A 21,445-nucleotide genomic window follows, 5' to 3' on the forward strand; every position below is an offset into this window, starting at 1 on the left:
AACACTAACAAATGGAAAGTACACAACTGTTTTAAGCAAAAAAGTGTTTATAAGCCAGATAATAAAAATTATGAAAACTTAAGAAAACAAATTGACTTTTCCTGCAATATCTGATTCTTCATTACAGAAATCTCAGCAGAAAACCCAACATATTCAAGGATAGTACTGGTCACTGCAGACCTTCAAAGAAGTTGTGAAGGAAGGTGCGAGAATGTTATTTCATATAGCTGATACAGTTGATGACTAGGCTTGTGTAATTCAGGCAAAAGGCATGCTGTTTTTGAGTCCATTGTTGGCTGGCCCCTCATTTTGCTTACTCGAATAGGGCGGGGTTTTGCCGTTTTCATTTGGCAAAGATTTGGCGCATTGGCTACAACAGGAAACTTAAAAGTCCCAATCCTCAGTCATTTTAAGGCCTATTGTTGCACTTCAGAACAGGAAAAGCCCTCTGACTTTAAATACCACACCACTGAGTAGAAAAACAATCTTTTTATTGAAGACTAGCTGTCCCCTGCCATGCGCTGCTGTGGCCCACATGGGAGGTTTGGCCCAATTCTGTCATTGTTGGGATTCAGAATGGTCTGTGATTGTAGGTGAACTATAAATCCCAGCAACTACAACTCCCGAATGCCAAGATTCTATTTTCCCCAAACACTGCCAGTGTTCACATTTGGGCATATTGAGTATTCGTGTAGAGTTTGGTCCAGATCCATCATTGTTTGAGTCCACAGTGATCTCTGGGTGTAGGTGAACTACAACTCCAAAACCAAAGGACACTGCCCACCAAACTCTTCCAGTATTTTCTGTTGGTAACGGGAGAACTGTGTGCCAAGTTTGGTTCAATTCCATCGTTGGTGGAGTTCAGAATGCTCTTTGATTGTAGGTGAACTATAAATCGCAGCAACTACAACTCCCAAATGACAAAATCATATTTTTTTTTAGTGAAGGACATACATTGGTTTGTTAGGTGTCTTGTGTCCAAATTTGGTGTCAATTCGTCCAGTGGTTTTTGAGTCCCACAAATGAACATTACATTTTTATTTATATAGATAATTAAAAAGCAGTAGTTAAGAAGATAAGCAGGAACAAAGTAGTCCAGGGAAAATAGTCCAGCGAAGCCCATGAAAACACACTCAAAACTTTTCTAATAAAATCCAAGAAACCAGAAAACATGAATCCAAAGCATGAATATAAATAATAGAATACAGGAATCAAAACCACGAAACAAAAGGCACTTAAACATGAACCTTCTAAGTAAGGCTTCCATGAAACAAGGATGAGATCTTGACTTGATTCGAAACGATGTTTCATCTGACTACATATCCTGTACTTGGGACTTTTATCCCCTTATTAGCTACATGGTTTCACTTTAGCTGAGAATCTCTTATCTTTTTCTCTCAGAATGCTGAAGCTATTGATTGGCTTTTCTGTTTTGACTAATCTCCTCCCGTCTATCTATTTGCTCATTAATTTCTGCAGCTGGGCCAGGTGCCAAGCTGTTTTCAGACTTCAAATCATGGGAATTCTCTGATAACAATTCAGGAAGCACAACATCATCCCCACACCCTTCAGGGACATTCTCATGGGAAACCACACTTTGAACAGGGATCTCCTGATCATTCTCTACATCAATATCATTGACCAAATCATTGCCATCTTGAAATTCATTGACATCACTCTCCATATCCAAAGCACCCTGATCCTGAAACACTATCACAGGCTAAGGTCCATCACCTTTCTCCATGAAACCTACCTCATTTTAGACCACATTTACAACTACAGACCTGCCACATTTCAAAACAATTCACCAATCTACCAATTTTTAAGAATTATTTTAGGTTTTTATCATAACGTTTTTTAAAAACTGATTGCAAGAGAGGGTTCTGGGAGTTTTAGTTGCCAGCTGTGTCCATTCTTAGCCAATTATAGCATGGACACAACCAGGCTTTTTATTGGCTGAATAACAGAGAGAGAGAAACTTCAACTCCCATCATGCTCTGAGAGGAACTCAAAGACTTTTCAATGCTCACCTCATGCATCTCTGGAGGAGGAGCCCTAGGGAACTTTTACAAAAGAAATGGAAGAAAAAGACACTGCAGCTAATCCCATCTTCTCCAGAGCCCTGCCACTGACTCCTTGGGCATTAACTCCATCTACTCCAGGAGTCGATAAAATCTGACTCTCTCAATCAATTTTGTCAGGTTTTGCAGTCCCTATCCCCCTTCTGATTTCGGAAGTAATACAAAACAAGCCTCTGAATATTACAAATCATTTTCGCTCAAACTGATTTGGGCTCAAGTCTATTGATAACTGCATTTAGTGGAGACATAGGATTAAGCACACTGCTGATATGACATAACAATAATAATGATAATACTTTATTTATACTCTGCTCCATCTCCCCCAGGGGGACTTGGTGTGGCTTACATGAGGCCACACCCAACAATACAGTAACACAATATAACACAAAAGCATAACAAAACCAGAAAATAAAATACATAAAATGCAAAATCAATATAATAAATGAACAGCAAAAGCAAATCAAACATTAAAACACAGAGGATTAGGCTGGGAGGGCCGAACTCAATGATAAAATTTTAAAACACTGGGAGATAGGATAAATATAAATTATCGGGAGGAGGATCCGGGGATAAGGAAGGATTTAATTGCACGAACCATAAAATAAAGTGCTTCTGAGGTCATTTTATATAAAGTTTGGTCAAGGAGTATCTTACATTCAATCACGGAAGGCACATTGGAAGGCCCTCTCTCTTGTCCCCACAAGTCACACTTGGGATGCAGGCGGGAGCGAGAGAAGGGCCTCTCCGGAAGATCAAAGAGGTCGTGTGGGTTCGTAGTTAGAAATGCAGTCGTGCAGGTAGGCGGGTCCCAAACCATTCAGGACTTTGTAGGTCAAAACTTGCACCTTGAATAGGGCCCGGAAAATAAACGGCAGCCAGTGGAGCTCCTTAAACAGGAGGGTTGACCACTCTCTGTAACTCACACCAGTTAATAATCTGGTTGCCGCCCGTTGGACCAACTGGAGTTTCCGGGCTGTCTTCAAGGGCAGCCCCACATAGAGCGCATTGCAATAGTCCAATCTAGAGGTGACTAAGGCATGGACCACCATGGCCAAGTCTGATTTCATGAGCTACGGTCGCAGCTGGCGCACAAGCTTCAATTGTGCAAAGGCCCTCCCAGCTACCACTGTCGCCTGAGCTTCAAGCATCAGCACTGAATCTAGAAGGACACCCAAGCTGTGGACCTGTGATTTCAGGGGGAGTGCAACCCTGTCAAGCACTGGTTGCCATCCTAGTGAACCTCCAAAAAAGGTTGAGATTCTGTTGAGAATCCATGTAGCATAATGGAGTTACTTCATAGGAATACAGAGGAACCAAGACATACAGATTCAAGAGCTGCGTCCTCACATCTGCCTAGGAGAACCATGGATTGTCATATAACCCAAAGGGAATGATTGTATATGGAGGGTTCTCTGATCACTTTAGGCAAGCAAATAAAAAGTCCAAACACTTGATTAATTTGCATAACTTCTGATTATACAAATGCAAGTTACCAATAGGGTTCAAGAAAAACCCTCTAAGGTCTATGCAAGTACAAAATTCTTCAGTGCTTCAACAAACATTGCTAGCTGTTTCAAATGCTGTAAATTTTCTAAAGCACTGGAGTAAATACTAAATGAAGGATTTACACTGACAAATTGCATTATTTATTTATTCACAGGTCTTTCTGAGCACCCAGTATATATCTATAGTGATCATATCTGTGGGGGATTTTTTTGAGCTATTAAATATAGTTAAAGGTTCCTGAACAATCCTATGGGCCAGTAGGGGAATGGAAAGTAACAACTAAATAGTTTGGTAGCAAGACATTGCATATTTTACAATGCACTTTAACTAGTTGCACAGAGTCAGGAGAAATGTAAAAGTGCAACTGAGCAAGTAATTATGATCAACAGTAATAAGACCAGATGGATACACAATAGCTACCCTCTCTTTGTTTTAAATGTAGCACATGGCATGAGCTGGGCTCAGCAAAATATTTATCAGCCGCCCAGGAACAGCAAGGGCATAAAGAATGGAACTTCATCATATAGCAACTATAAGTAATATATTTAACAGAGCTATCAAATACATGGGAAAACTTTTCTCTATGCAAGTGTGTAGGCATTTCCCCCACCTTCTGTTTCCATCTGTTTATTATGAGACATAGCAGATGCTTTATTGATAAAGCCACCTGAGTCTTATCTGTGAATGAACTTCTCTGGTCTTTTTATGTTTGTTCCTTTCATTTCTAGCAACTAGATGTTTTACAATGGTTTGAAATGCTAGACTTGCTAATCTGCAGCCCTCCCAGTTGGCTTTGGCTTACATAGTTCAGCTATAGCACCAAATGAATTCAAAGAGGTTAGTCTGCTTTCTGAGACTTAGCCGATAAACCACACAATTGTTGAAAGTTCATGGAGTCATCTTTCATGTATACACTGTGCAGTGTGTGCTTTAGTTTAATTAACAAAGGGAACCTGGTCTTCAATATTGCTGGGCATACAAACTTTTTCTCCTGCTTATACGTCTCTGTTTGTGTGTTTTTACATTATAATAGAGCCTAATCTAATGGTGGTCCTTGCACACAGGTGTTGTTCAATAAGAACAACAACTTCAATAACAACATCCAAAGGAAAATGAAAGCCCTCAGGTGATAAGGTGACAATAGAGGATATACACTTTCATTTCTCATGTATATTTGTGTGTATGTGAGTGTGTGTGTATCACAATGGCACAATCTTGGTGGAAGACAAAAGCAAACCCCTTCTAAACAAATCCTGCTAAGAAAATCCTTGATAGAAAACCTTCACAAATTGGAAAGAACTTGAAAACACAAAACAAAAAGATAGATGTAAATGTTATATGTGGGGAAAATGAACCATGTGCAAAAGCTGAAGGGCACAAAGGGTAATCCATTCATTGAAGCAACACATCTCTTTTAGGAAGTAGTTAAGAAGGACAGAGCAATTTGTGCTCAATATATGACATAGTTCCCATTCCCATATTTTAGTTGGTGAAAAGATCAAGGAAAGGCTGCCAGATCACAATTTCCTAGCTAATGTAAGTTTTTATCTGGAAATTGAACTGCAAATAATACTTATTCTTTTACCATTAAGAAGAGAGATTGATAACAAAATTACAGACAAACCACAGAAAGTGAGGTCTAAAAGCTGAGATAGCTCAGAGTTTGTCTATAAACAATTTTAAAAGGTGTGAGGAAAGAGCTAACCTCGAGATACGTTGGGCTCGGAAGATGGCAACGTAAAGGCAATGTGGCCAAGCTTAGCAGGTGTAAAAAAAAAATCACTTGTCGGTGACCCTGACAAAGGAAAATCAAAGAACAAGAGAGAAAGGTAAAAAACTAGGACTGGAACAATAAACTTCCATTAATATTTTATCGTATAAATTCATTTGTAAGTTGACCTTATGTATAACTTGAGGTTTGGAAGCCATAATTATGGGTTTTGATATGACCCATGAATATGTCAAGGGACATTCTGGAGAGAGGGGAAAGAACCAATGCCAGATTAGGCGGCCAGCTGTCTCTGACTGCTGCTGCCCAGATATTGAAAAGACAGTAACAGCAGAATAGATCAAGTTGATGATGCTTCTTTTTGGTTCTCCTGGGACAGACTAAGTTCTTGCACACCATTCAAACAAAAGGATTGTTCCTTTTCTGATAGGAGTTAAGGTATAGTACTCACACTGACCCTTGAATGGGTCAACCCAGGTTTTTTGGGTTGACTGATGAAAATTTCATGTGTATAGGGTTATACATTTGTTTAAAATCAAATCTTAAATCTCTTTGCTTTGGTCTATGCCTATGCACATCATAAGTGCCATATATTTGTGGTGATGACAGTATAGGACTGGCAAGTCACTCAGGAGTGAGAAAAGGCCAGCAAATAAAAGGACCTTATGGTTGCTCTTTCACAGAAACAGGGCTGGGACACAGACGGGTATTTTATCATAGAATACTGATAATTAGATTCAAAAGCCACACGAGGATCCAATGGAAGAGAACTTGCCAGACAATCTTGTCTCACACATACTAATAATTAGATTCAAAAGCCACACTGGCTGGCATGAGCAGAGATAAGTAACTGTTCAAGTACTTTTGCCTGAATTTCTGTGAAAATATGGAAGCTACAATCCAAATGAAACAGCCACACATATGCCACATACCCCGTGATAGAGTAGCATGGTGCCCAGATATAGCAATGAGTTCTCTGAACTCTGAAGCATGCCCACATCTTTGTAGTAATCACCCATCTCTCAAAAACAACAAAATCCCCTTCTTTGGGAAGCAGGAGGAAGTAACAAAATGCAAGTTGTAAACTGTTATCAACACAAAGCTATGTTAACATTAACTGTGTAAATTGGTTTAAACTGCACATAAATATAATGAAGAAAATGCATAGATCTCACTCATTAGATCAGATCTCACTAAGCATACCATAAAAAGTCTACCAAACCTTAGAGGAGACACTTACTGTGGACACTGTGAATGTTGTTCCCAGTCCTTGAAGACTCAACAATTTACACACCCAACCAGGAAGATCACTATACTCTTAAATAATTTTACCACATGCACAACAGATAATGCAATATATTATATTTCATGCCCATGTGACCTTCTCTATATTGGAATGACCACCAGACTCGTCAAGATGAGGATCATGGAACATCGCTCATGCATAAAAAACAAACACAATGATAGTACTCTTTATTCTTATTCTCTGGAAAAAGGACATACATTTACCAACTTCAAGTTTTTCATTATAGAAAAAATCCACACTAAGCCACACATGGACACTAAGAATTATCTTTTGCAAAGGGAAGCTTTCTGGATTTTTAAGTTAAATACATTGTTTCCTACTGGTCTTGATAGACTGGATCTCATCTGTTTTTTGTAATAGGCCCCATTATCCACCTTATCTGCTTAGAATTTACACTTCAGCTGACTTTCTGCAATTAGCCCTGCCTTTAATTCCTTGCTTCTGTGTAATTGCATTGCTCACTATTGAAAACATAACTGTAGGGCCAGCTTCATACCGTAGATAATGTAAGTAATAACATGCATGTAATCTATCTGATTGGAATGTATACAATTACTTTATCATTACTGAATGTTTGCTTTGGGTGCCTTTTTGGCATATCTATTATATTGTTTGCTATCGCCCATTTAGGGATTTATTGTGAATCACACTCTCTTATGAAGAAGTATAGAAATCCTGAAGAAGGGGAAGTCCCCCGAAACAAGGCATCTCAACCCAAGGATCCTTGTCGGAAGGTATTTTGAACTATATGGACATTATTTTGGACTTCAGTTTACTTTCTCAAGGACTACTCCAGTGTTTAATTCATCACTTCAAAGACTGCGTAAATATTTTCTTAATACTTATCATTTGTTGTGAGAGTTCAAACAAAAGAGTGAAGATACTCACCCCCATCACGAGTAAAAGGAATAAATATCATTTGCAAGAGTGAATTTATACCTCTCAAGCCTCAAGAAAACTCTAGAGGGAAATTACTGAGTGGCATTTAGACTTATGCCCTATGCATTTTCTTTGTTATATTTATGTGCAGTTTAAACCAATGTACATGGTTAATGTTAACATAGCTCTGTGTTGATAACAGTTTACAACTTGCATTTTGTTTTTGGTCATAGATATCTGTGTTTCTTTGATATTGATAAGCAGAAGGAGTAGACAAAACAGGAGAAGCCCACACAAGGATCCAATGGAAGAGAACTTGCCAGGCATTCTTTGTCTCAGAGTGTGATATTGTCAGGCTAAGAGCTCTATATTCCCTGGTAGGAGATTATGACCAGAAAAATTAGCTGAAAACTTTAGCATTATCACATCTGTAACAGCACTCAACATTACAATGCGACTATAGATCCCTCAACCATGTCCTGCAATCCAAGTTACTGATTATATTGACTCCTTCTCAATAGTTAAATTCTTACTTAAATGGTCAAATTCAATTCTACAGGATGTAGTAATGGCTAGCAACTTGGATGGCTTTAAAAGGATTGGACAAATTCTTTAAGCATGTTAGTGGCTGTGTAAAAGAAGACGAACAAAGATATACATTTATATAGCAGGGCAATGAGGAGACTAAGGTAGTGGTAGTGTGTGTTGCTGAGACTTGACTTTTAAAATGTTTTTACCTGAGGCACTTTTTAAAAGGAATAACTCATTACCCCAACCAGAATCCTTTCTTCCAATATCTTCAGCCGCCTTCTTCTGTGGTAAATCTTCTTCTCAATAAATGGACATGAGTCTTAATTACAAAGAACTGATCAAGGAAATATTTATTCAAGAATTCACTGGTGTACAAGGCTTGCTGGTTATTCTGTATTCCTTTAAATGTTGTTATAGTTGACTTTAATTCACACAAATACTTGTAACAGTTTCCAATATAAATCTCAGTATGGCTTTTACTTCCACCAGACTTGTTTTAAACTTATTTCACTGCAAAGTATATTTCTTTTCTTAACTGACAATTCAAGGCACTGGCTTGCCTTTTTCCTCCTTCAGCTATCCCCACTGAAGTTATAGATTACTACTGGGGTTTCTTTTTCCCTTAGCTCACGAGCGAATTGCTCATTTAAACACGTCCAATTGACTCTCTAAACACACAGGCTGAAGACTTAACACTTGGCTCGATTTACACTACCCAGAACCACCTTTTCCCTTTGACAACCTGTCAAAGACTTAAGTCCCTTGGTTCGTTTCCCAACATACCAGAACCAACATTCCTCTTTGGCTCCCTCACCAAAGACTGACTCTCTCTCTCTGTTGCAATCCAGAGCAGAGAACGAGGCCTAAGATAACTATCCACCACACTTGGCTGTGAAAAACAATCCTTTTTTATTGAAGAAAAATGGTTACAAAATAAAGGAAAAATGCAAGTCAAAAGCCACAGCAAAATCAGCAAACATGAATTTAAATGAACAAAGCAAAACCAAAAGCCTCTCTGAGAAATACTTGAATCTGTTAGCAATCCACTAACCATACTTGATATCCTAGAAATCTTTCCATACTATGGCCATGGAACCGGGAGAACTGCCAAGGTCTTCATCAATTCTGAAACGATGCCTGAACTGAGGGAATCAGCCTGGCGTATTGCAATTAAAACTCAAGAATCGGTTCCGTGAACCGCCCTTCTGTTTTGAAGCTAATGTTTTTAATTCTTGAATTCGGGAGGATCGACGCAAACTGAGTGATTTATTTCTGTCTTCCCAAATTTGGCTCCTTCTGTTGTCATTACAGTTAACAGGTGCAGAAGGGAGGGAAAGTTCAAGGTCTCCCTCTGCAACATTCTCATTAACACTGGTACTTTCATTTTCCAAATCTACAGAAGTTCCTTCCTCACTAATTTCAGGAACATTGGCATTTTCCAAACCTACAGCAGATTCTTCCTCACTAATTTCAGGAGCATTGGCATCAAAAGGTACATTTCCACTAGCATCAGTAAATATACTTTCATTAGCATCAGGAGGAACAAACAGAGAATCAGGTTCAAGTTCAAACTCAGGCTGAACCCCAACACTCTCCACCAGTGCAAGTTAGCTTCACCCCTTTTGCTTCTGCCTGGAGGTCTATGTCACTATGGCAACTACAGTAAATGTTGGCCAATAAATACATTTAAAACATACATTATAATTAGCTATTTCGTTACAGGCTGTAATTCATTAAAGCTATTTTACCCAGTTTCAGATGCAGAATGCTTCTGAAATCCCACTGCTCAGGAGAAAGGATGCAAAGGATAGTAATTAAAAAACATTTTTAAGCAGAAAAGGGTGTCTTGACACAATGAGGCAACATGTAGAGAAAATGGTCAATTGCCATAATTGTTTCCACAGTTTGATTAAAACTCCCAGAATCCTTACTTGTGCAAAATATCATGATTTTTCTGTTTGTCTATTTTTGATATGTGTATGTCTTGAGAGAAAATATCCAAGGTTTTGCTTATAAGAACCAGAAGTTTTCCTATAGAAAGTAGTCTTTTGTACAAATAAAACAAAGGTTTTTCACAAAATGAACAATTCTTCAAAATGTACCAACATGTCAAAAATGTCCTCCAATAGAGCCCTTTGTTCATGTATGCAGAGACACCACATATAGAAGATTTCTACTGCAGTAAGAGCTTCATAGGGATTTTAAACTTGTTTCTGTGGGAATACAGAACAGGACCAGGAAGGCCTTTTGCTTGATCCACATAATGCTTATGTTCTTATGCTTCCTAACCTTTTTCTAGAATCAGAGGCACATTTCAGAAGAGTAATACTTGTATATTTGAGACTAACAATGAACTGAAAGGAAGCTCTGGTTTAAACATTGTATGTGAAGCTGAAAAATACCTACTCTCTTACAGAATCTCAGCACCCATAAAGATAATTAAGGTAAGCTTTGATAGAACAGGGAAAAGATATTGCCAGAAAGTATATCAGACTTGATGTCTTGTCAACAGGCCACATGAGACTTTTGCCTCTTTGACAGCCAAAGTGCCTAATTAACAGCTTGGAAAAGAGCAGAATTATCATCACCTGTAGCTATTGTTTTGATTTAGAACCTCATCATCCTAGAGCTTAAAAAGTATGCATCCCACTTGAAATCCTGTGGCCGCCTCCCGCAAAATTCTTGGATTTGAAGTTTAATGAAGCCCAGAACCTCTCTTGCTGAACATTTTAAAGGTGACTCCCTAAATAAAAAATCCCCAGAATTCTGAAGGAGGCATTTTCCTTAATACATGAAAAAATGTAAAAGAAGTAATGGTAGGATAATTTATAACATACATCCTAAGTTAGAAAAACCCTCCATTTTCCCAGTGGAAGAGTTTTTTCTGAATGCTTGCTCAGAAACAAACAATTCTCAGAAATAAGTACAAAATGGAGGCTTGGCAAAAAACACACTTATAAGGGTTCTTTTCCATTATTTGGGCGGAGGTCACAAGGTGGTACCCTTTCTCCACCATGCCCGACTTGTAAGCCCATATAAGGGTACTGTTCCATTATCAGGGCAGACTCAAAAAGGAAATCTAGACAGAAAAGGACAGTCCATTTGGGGAGGGGGGGGGGGTTGAAGGAGTTAAAATTTTCCCCTGTTTTCCTGTTATTCCCCACACCTACATCACAATCCTTGAAAGAACTATAGTTTATGATGTGAGAATGAGGGAAGAGGGGGAATAACCAGCAAAAATGGGGAAATTTTGTTTTCTCCTTCATAAAATGGACTATTCTCTGTTTAGCTTCTATTTTTGAGTCCGCCCTGATAATGCAACAGTACCCTTATAAGTTCTTACAAGACAGGCATGGTAGAGAAAGGCTACTATGGACTGCTCTGTCATTTTGCTGCATACCACTCTGTTTCTAGCAATAGTTTATCAAGATTAATGGGAACTGGGGATCTACACTAGGGATGCATTTTCAAACAAGACACAAAATAATCCTCAGTCTCATGTAATAAGTAGTGTTGAAGTTATTTTGAATAAATTTCTGCACAAAAAACCCAAAAAGCCAAATTTATTTCCAGAAAACATGATTTGTGTGCATTCTAAAGCAGGGAAAATCCTTAACAGTGCACAGTTCCGGAAAACTGAACCATTTTGAACGACTTTCTTGCAATTGATAGAAAATATATTACATTGTTATTCCTTTGCTCCAAGAATGAAATTGAGGATGTACACCCATAGATTCTTGACTTTGTTTTTCTTTGTTTCTTTATCTATCAATGAGTTCTATGCCTCACAGGATTTGGTAGTATGTTAGAGACAGATATTTTTATTCCTGTCCTTTATTTTTGCCATTCATCTGCAAAGAACATTTGAGATACATTCAGAAGCAGCATGTGATCTATCTATCTATCTTCACTTACTAAAGTTAACAAATAATTATCTGCCTATTTTATGAACACCTCCATTCTGATGGATTAACCTTGAGAAAGGTAAATTATTCTATCACAGGGGGGGAAAAATGCAAGGAAGCCTTTTTTAATCTGTTTTCCTCCAGACATGTTGGTTTAAATCTTCCAATACCCTGTGCCAAATGTATGCAAAACCTATGTGTGTTCTTTCTAAACCTTTCTCTTCCTGGAGCAGTTTTGCAAAGATGCTGGGTTTCATAACACATTAATCTGTAGCCTCTGCTGAAAACTAATCTAGATCCCATTTCATTCTTTATTTCAATAATACCTTCTTTCTTGTGAAGATCTCAAAACTGATTTCAAAATCTAAATTCATTAAACATAAGTCTATTACAAACATTCGAATTATAAACATCTAATAGTTAAGAACAGAGGTGAGGCAACAGGAAGTGAGATAAATCTACCCCTAGGAAGGGAAATTCACTCCTGAAAAAGTTATCATGGGGAAAAGGTGTCTCCACTGAAGCTTTATTAGTAATCCTTCTTCCCACAACAAGCCAAAATTTTCAAGATCCAATTATCACAGGGACAGAAAGTGAAGTGAAATCTTCTGAACAAGGGCATGGATAACAAAACAAACACCACAGAAGTGTTAACACCTCCTTATGCTATCCAAAGTGAAATTGTAACTGTTCTGACTTACATACATATTCAACTTAAGAACAAACCACCAGAACCCATCTTGTTTGTAACTTGAAGACTGCCTGTACTGGTGGATTATATTTCTGCCTAGCATCAGAGAAAGAATACAAGATGTGTTTCTCTAGCTTCTTGGGAAAGAAACAAAACAGAAACATTATTCAGGCATAGTAGACAATAGTCTTGGAGCACCTCCATAGTTTGTTTAAACATCTCATTGCAAGTGTAAGTGATGATTAAGCAGTCTCCACCAGAATATGATGTATACACAGCAAATATCTTTCTGTACCTGCCTGGCATATTCTGTTGCACAAATTCCTAGTTCATTTTTTAAAACTAAAATCTAAACACAATGTTCATTTGGGACCATAAATCTTACTTCAGAGTCATATTCTCATACATAATACTCATCATGTGTGTATACACAACCTACCAGAATTTCTAGTCCATCTTCTTTCCTTCTCAGTTCCTGGCCAAAAAAGTGAGCACTTTAGTGGGAACTCTTATCTTCTTGAGTCACACGCATAGAGGTCTTCTTTCTTGGGACCAGCAAGATAGAAGCCAACCCACTTCTTTCAAACTGCCAATCTTTCTTCATAGTCTCAATCTGTTTAAAAAAATAAAAAGAGCAGTTGGTTCAGTGCCAAGCATACAGCAATCACAGTGAATTAATCTTGCATTTATTCATGGGAAAAGAGAGTTGTGCTTGGAAATGTGCCTTTTGTGATAATGTCCAGAATATCCAAATAGCTGGGTGATTTGAGGAGTTACAGTTACCAAGAGTAAATGTTCCAACCGCTGGGAGAAAATCCATTACAGAATTTAACAAGCCATAAAACAGAGTCTCGCTGTAACATATGAAGTCAACAGTTTTGATAGTTGCCATCAATGAAACAGCTCAGCAATTATAATCCAAACAAAAACAGAGATGGTTGAAAAACAATGCAAAAGAGGGTGGTCCACAGTTTTCAGCCATCCTGGCAAAATGGATCCAATGGAAGAGAACTTATCAGACATCCTTTGTCTCCCACAGAGTGTGATATTGTTAATATCATTATTTAGGACAAATCTGTAATACACCTTAAATATATTTTAATAATCCCCAGATAGCACATAGTTACAGAACATAGTACAAATCTATATTATATTATATTATATTATATTATATTATATTATATTATATTATATTATATTTGAGTACCACTAAAAATCACTCCCTCTGAAAAAATAACTAGTCCCTCCAAACATCCTCAGTGCTAAACAAAATGTAGCCTTGGTTAATTTTTTGCTGAACTTCATGGTTTATGGATTCAATATGTGGTTTAAGATGCCAGGATTGCTTCTCCCCACCCCTGCACACAACTGTGATAGTACATCATCAAGCACTACTCCATCATTTCTAGTAGGTCTTGAGCAACAATAACATATGCTGGAGTGCGGTACTACAATAATACATTGATTTTTTTATAAGGATAGGGGAGGATATGCATAAAATAAAATTAAAAATACACTTAATTAACTTGTCTTTTCCAAGGCAGAGGATGCAGAGAAGGCATTTTAAAAATGAAAAGAATCGATCTTTCTCACTGTGTTTATCTTTTGTAACTGCAATCAAGTAATACAAAATAATTGTATGTTGTATAACCAAAGTAATAAGCAAGAAGATGATGGCTGAATGAAGCAAGAGAATATTTATCTATTAACACTACACTTAAGTTCCCAAGATGCTCAACATCAAAGGAGTACCTCCATATGTCTGAACATCTTTCTAAGACATTCTGCTTCAGCAGCATAAGCAAAGTAATCAAAGTATTTATCCAATGAATTGAGCCATTTGTCTTGGTTGATACGTTTTCACGAAATGTTCTGCTCATATCCAAATATTATTCTTCATTTGTAATGATTCATGAATCATTTGACCAAAATTACAGTTTATGGACATTATGATTGCAATTCTTAGCACAATTATTCATGTGTGATTAATCACAACAAAGCTTCCTACACTAGGGGGTAGTATTTTCTTATGGGAAAAGCCCTCCAAATGTACAGTTGCTAGAAAGAAAAGTGGAGAAGGCTCCATGCCTTTAATGTCTGTGTAGAACAGTGAATTTCAGCAGATGTTGCTTATTACATCATTGTGGGATAAGCATTGCCTGCTGCAATTCTCCTTTTCTACACAACTGATGAAGATATGAAAGCCCTCTCAAGTTTCAGTCTGGCAGTTCTATAATATATAACATTGTTTTGATGGAAGTTATTGTATAGCACTTCCCTTCTACACCACTGAAGTAACATTGAACATCCCAGGCCTAATGGAAAGAATACAATCTTTCCATTCCAGAAATATCACTTAAAGTAATGATGACAAGTCATGGAATGTTAAAGTGAGATACTGTATAATGGAATTCTTTCTTTCCAAATATAATTCAAAGAGGAGATCCACTACTGAAAATGAAAAGGGGAGAATGAAAGTTGTCCAAAAAATGAAATGCACAGAAAATGAAATGCACAGGTATTAATGAAGCTTCTCATTGTCAATGCAAAGTATTTTTCCTGTATTTAAAATTATCTTGATAATCTGAATTAGGTAAGGATAACAATGTTAGAGATATAGTCCACATTAATCACCAGGGGGGAAAAACACAAATGAGGTCACATTTTACAGGTTACAGTTGCTGCCTTTTGATCAACTACAGAGTTGGTCTGGAAATGGAAGTTGTCAAACATTAATAACCAAGTTTCAGGCAGTGTCATTGTGAAATTGCATGTCTGAAACATTCCTATCTTTTAAGCAAAGAGAGGTCCAGTGCCTCCCTTAGTGCTGTGAACAAAATGGCTGTCAGTATTCCAGAAGACCTCAGACTATATCTTAGCAAAATATTTAAAATGTAGCATCTAGGAGTCAACTTACCCAAACCAGCAAGTGTTTTGTAAGGGAGAAAAATCAGAACTAAGGATTTCATCAGATGGGGTTTGGGGAGCACCCTATGGCGCTTCCCTGCCCATCCCACAACATTGCTGTTCTTCCAGCAGAGGCCCTATCCACACTGAAGTGGAAGTGTCATACAATGCTGACTCGCCACTCAGGCGACACTTCCCACGTGTGATGAAGGAAACATGATCATGGGGGAATGGTGCATGGGGTGATGGATTCATCTCACTGCCCCTTTGTTTGGTGGCGAAGTGGGATGCTTCACCTGGCTCATGTGATAAGGTTGTAAGTAAGCTGGCGGGAATCAGGAAAAGGTCAAAGGGGCTAAATTAAAGGATCATTTTATTAGCAAATGATCCTTTGACTGCCCCCCCCCCTCCCAATATTAGCTGAGATTTTTCCAGCACCCAGAGGAGACATGGATTGTTCCAGTAACAATGCATTTCTATGAGCTATTGCTGTAGCAAAGTATTTTGAAGTGGTTTGGCCTTCGCTGAGGAAGACCAATTACCTTTACAAAAGATTGGGTCTGTGTGGACATGAACACTGCTAGAAATAAACTGAGAGAAAGTTTGGATTCACCTTGAATAGTGTTGCTAATTACATTTAAAAGTATTATAATAAATGATTATACTAAGTGACTTTGAAAGTTAACTCTCAACATTTTGAACATCAAATGCAAATCTAGCAGATGACTTGATAGAAATAACTAGTTCTTTATAATTAGCTTATACACCAATTCAGCATGGAACTTTGGGTGCATTTTAGGCTTGTGCGTGGATTCAATTTGGTCAGTTCCCTTTGGACAATCCAGCTTGTTCAGCTTATTCAGCTGGCCGTAACAGTAAGGGCTCAGCCACCATGGGAGAAAGAAACAGCATTTCTTTGTTCTTGGTGTGCTTTTCTTTAAAAATATTTTGGTGGCTCAGAAAGCCTTGAGTCATCCTTTAGCTTCTTTGTCACTTTCCCTCCTCTCCTTCAGAAAATACTTTTAAAAATAATAATTACTGTTAGTTATAATAATCCCAGCAAATAAAGAAAAAAGCACATTCTCAGAAAACTACCTAATTGTCTACCTATAATTTCATGCCTTTGCAAACAAGAGGCTGGATGGCAATCTGTCAGAGATGCTTTGAATGCAATATTCCTGCTTCTTGGCAAGGGGTTGGACTGGATGGCCCATGAGGTCTCTTCCAACTCTATTCTATGATTCTAAGTTCTCTCTGTTTATATTTTTCTCTGTGCTCTCTGCCTTCTGAATTTCAAGTAATAATAATAATAATAATAATAATAAGTATTAGTAATAATCCTTTGACTGTTGCCAATAGTAAAAGAGAAAGTATAAAAGAAGGGCACTGTGTGATGTGGAAGTACACCTTTGTACACATTTGGCAGAAAGAAATAGTGTTTTGCTGCTGCTTCTGGAGAAGTTACAGGACAGGGCCAGCAGAGGGAAACCTTTTGGGGAATTTTTAAAGGAGATTTATTTCTAAAAAGAAAAGAAATTCCTAAAAATCAGGGGATGACCCAAACATTATGAAACTTGGTAGGCTAACAGTGGTAGATGTGTCATTGAAGTCAGGTCATTTTCATCCAGATAGACCTTCAAAATATAGGAAGGGGAGCCCTGGAATCCCCCCCCCCCCATTGCCAACAATGAGCCACATTTTTGGCTGTGAAACAAACAAAAATGTTTTTTTGGCTTGCTGTTACTGGCTGCATTGGTTACTGGATGTAGATAGCTGATATCTAATTAATAACGGATTTTTGGAGCAATGGGGAATGCAAGAAAAAAAATTGTGAGACCCCCAGATCCATTTTGAGAGGTGCACAAAAACAAATCCAGGAGTCTCGTGAAATTCTGCCAGCAGAAACGGATCAAGGTTCAGCCGAAATGCACATGTCAAATGCATCTACATTCTACAATTAATATTGTTTGGCACTACCTTTTCTGCTGTGGCTCAGAGCTACAAAATAACAGAAGTTATAGTTTTACAAGGTTTTTACCTTCTCTGCCTAAGTGCTGCCAATTCCCATGATTCCTTAGCATTGAATCATGGCAGTTAAGGTAATGTCAAACTAAATTAATTCTGAATTGTAGCTGCAGTAACTGTGTAATGGCTTGCTCCCTATTGGTGAACTGACAATAGAACAGACCCATTTAATCAAATGCTGAATAATGAGTCATCATATTGATAAATCCCATTGATTAATTAACTGTATTCTACCTCAAATTGGTAATGGAATTCAGTCTGGTGGATGATTACATCTTCTTAGTGGTGTCTCATTTTACCTTCAGGTTATTGTTGTAGTTACAGGCATGGCCTTACTAGATGGTTGAGGAGAAACAGTAAACGGTTTAAGAAACAGTAAATGGTTCTCAACCTGCGGGTCCCCAAATGTTTTGGTTTTTAACTCCCAGAAATCTTAACAGCTGGTAAACTGGCTGGGATTTCTGGGAGTTGTCAGCCAAAACACTTGGGGACCCACAGGTTGAAAACCACTGGACTAGATCATGCCTGGCTTCATACTCTACTGTGGAAAGATGCCATGTTTTACACACCAAAAAATGTACTGCCTTACATGTGGCTTTTTTCCTTAAAATAACTATATGCAACTATTCTAAAGTGTATCTATACATTTTTTTTAAAGAAATGTGGTAATTAAGTGAAGGAAAATTGCTTACATTTTATTGATTTTCATTTTGTTTTGTGGACCATACTCCATCACCAATAATTTGAATAATGCATTTCAACTTTTGAATTCCAGAAAATTATCTGTACCTAGATGGATTTGTTCTTATTTCACACACTCCTGCAAAATGGAGGTCCAAGTAATACTATCACTGCAGCTTTTCAAAAGTTACAAAGGCAAGTAAAATGTCACCTTAAAGCTGGCCTGGTTCACTTTTCTCTTCACATTAGAAAGAAACTAAGCTAATGATGTGGTCTAATGAGTGGTTTATGCCTTGTGACAAACCAAATGAGGTTTGTCAGCATAGGCTCCAGGCAGCATGAAACTGCTGCAATTTTACATCTCATTGATTACCAGAATGAGGACTGCAAACATTCGCACAGCATCAAACACACTCTTGACAGACCACAAGAATTCAAGCTTTCAGACACAGGAAATAAAGGTAAACAACTGTGTAGGGCATTGTGTTTTGTGTGTAAATCATGACCACGTGACCTTTTGAAAAGCATAATAATAAAACAATAAAGTAACACATGGCAGAGATTGTAATTCTATGGGTTGTCCTGGCTGTATTATATTAAAATGGGGTTGGAAGAGTGTCACTGCTCCCAGGCACAAAATGTATTTGATATTCATGGAAAGCATCAGACCATTTATTCCATAACCACAGAAAATAAACACGGATGAATATATGAAGTAATGACATGAAACAGATAAAATTAAAAGGATTGAACAAATAGATTTATTAATATTGTATATTGCTACTCCAGGCAAAAAAAAAGAATAAAAATAGTTAAGGCTGCCTATGCACATTCACTTAGTAATCACTGAACACAATAGAAATTACTTCTGACTAACGTCTGTTTAAAAAAACAGGAAAGGGGACGGTTTGAAAGATAGATTTTATTACTGTCTGCATTGGTTAATGGATGTAGATAGCTGCTATTTAATTAACAAAAGATTTTGGAGCAATGGGGAATGCAAGAAGGTGGCCTTTGGAAGTAAAGTACAGGGTATTTCAAAAAGATGGAACCGATTTGAAATCGCTATATCTCTGCAACCACAAACCATCCATGAATGGAAATCTTACCCTCTTAAAAGGGAAGGGAATAGAATTTCAAATAATTAAAGTTAGATGCCTTTCAGGACACAATGAGCCCTTAGCCTCAGTCATTCACAACATGGCAACGGCAGCTATTGTCAAAATAGAGATTATTAGACTAACTAAAACAGATCAACATACAGCTGAATCTTTCAACAATATTTGCAGAGTGGTGAATATAATAACTCATTAATATAATCATAATAACTTTATTTTTATAACCTACCACCATCTCCCCGAAGGGACTCGGGACAGTTTACAACAGGACCAAGTCCAAAAATAACAGAATTAACTAAATAAAAACATATATAAAATGCGGATAAACATATAACAGGTTAATTAAACAATTAAAACAATAAAGTATAAAAACATCTCAGTAACCATAACCAGGGCTATAGTGAGCAATCAAGATTAGAGAGGGCAGGGTCTGGGCATGGCTTTGTGCAAAAATAGATTCTAAGGCTAGGGCTGGGGGTAAAGTGTTGAGTTCAATCTGATAGTTAATTGGGTCTGGGCAATTATGGACAGAGGCCTAATCATTTGCAAATGCACATTGGAATATCCATGTTTTAAGTTCCCTATGGAAGGTAGACAGGGTGGGTGCTAGCCTTAATCTCCTTGGGAATAGAATTCCAGAGCTGGGGGGCCACCACTGAGAAGGTCCTCTCTCTCATCACCACCAATAGTTCTTGTGACAGTAGTGGGAGTGAGAGAAGGGACTCTCTGGAAAATCTTATGGTCTGCACCAGTTCATAGGGTAAAATGTGGTCACGAAGATAGGCAGGACCCGAACATTTCTATTAACCTTCCTATTAATCTATTTGTAATTGTAGCATGCTGCCATTGGGAAATACACTGCTTTGTAATTTGAGCCATCAATTTGGAACAAGCTTATATATAATAAATTATACAAGCAGTAACGAAAATTATCCCTCCTCTGACAGATAGCATAGTAAATTTAAGAATGCCCTTTAACATTCATTGTTTTATTTTATAATTAAGACTATTTCCTGAAAGTGCTCATTCTTGTACCTTGGTGGTGATATGAAAGGGGAGCTTGGTACAATGAAGGGTAAATAAATCTATCTGTGTCTGTTAATCCATTATGAACAAAGACTAAGGCTGCATCTACATTGTAGAATGAATGCAGTTAGACACCACTTAAACTGCCATGGCTCGATGCAGTGGAATCATGAGAGCTGTAGTTTTAAAAGGTTGTTAGCTTCTCTGCCAGATCACACTGGTGCCTTTCTGTAGTACAGCTCCCAAGATTTCATAACATTACATGGTGTCGAACAGCATTAATTTTACAGTGTAGATGCACCCAAAGTCATATAACCAGAGGTGGAGCGAAGTGAAAGAGCCTAGCACTAGTCTAAAGGTAGCGCTTGCAGTCAACACTTAAAGAAGTGCTACTCCAGTTCAAAAGACTTCTGGCACTCAGAATTTTTTCTGTATGAAAGACACTTGAAGTCAAATACAGACTGCAAAAAGCAAAAATAAGCACATGGGCCCAAATACAGACAATATCTTGTCAAATGGGTATTGAACGAAAGTGTGCTTGCCCTTGGGAATTTGCAAAATTGTCAGTCTTACATTTTGGAGAAATAACAAACACAAGACCACTTGTACATTTAAAAAATACAATAGCTTAAATGATAACAATTGAAAATATGTTAAAACACACTTTAGTCTAGGGAGAATGAATTCAAAAATACACACATGTAGGGAAATAAAGTATATTCTGAAAAGTGCATACAATATGCATTTCAATGTGTAAGGAAACTATCAAGTCTAGTAAAGTGAAAATAAATCAAGAAGGGTTGAGAAAGGTAGGATTCACAGAAATGCAACATCATGTTCAATGTCACATTTAACGAGAGAAAGAAAGAAATAGCATTCTTATTGAAATATTGTTTTAGAATGGTGCATTTAGAGGACAGTGTGCAATATAATTTTTACACTGGAAATTTAGAGAGAGAAAAATACAGAATTCTAAACATGCAGAGAAAATCACTCAAAGGAAGAATGCAAACCACATGCCAATTTGGTTACTACCTACTAGTAACCATAATATGCATTT

The 21,445-nt window shown here is 37.6% G+C and overlaps 1 protein-coding gene across 7 annotated transcripts in view; it reads right to left on the reverse strand.

Moving 5' to 3' along the window:
• Positions 1-21,445, reverse strand: part of LRRC4C (leucine rich repeat containing 4C) — a 1,028,842-nt gene that overhangs the window by 141,480 nt on the left and 865,917 nt on the right. For all 7 annotated transcript variants that reach the window (XM_060764599.2, XM_060764573.2, XM_060764590.2 and 4 more), the window contains one exon: positions 13,068-13,241. The gene's annotated coding sequence lies outside the window, so the exon portion shown is untranslated. The remainder of the gene's footprint in view (positions 1-13,067; positions 13,242-21,445) is intronic.

This window comes from Anolis sagrei, chromosome 1 (genome assembly GCF_037176765.1).
Source record: "Anolis sagrei isolate rAnoSag1 chromosome 1, rAnoSag1.mat, whole genome shotgun sequence".
Taxonomy (NCBI): domain Eukaryota; kingdom Metazoa; phylum Chordata; class Lepidosauria; order Squamata; family Dactyloidae; genus Anolis; species Anolis sagrei.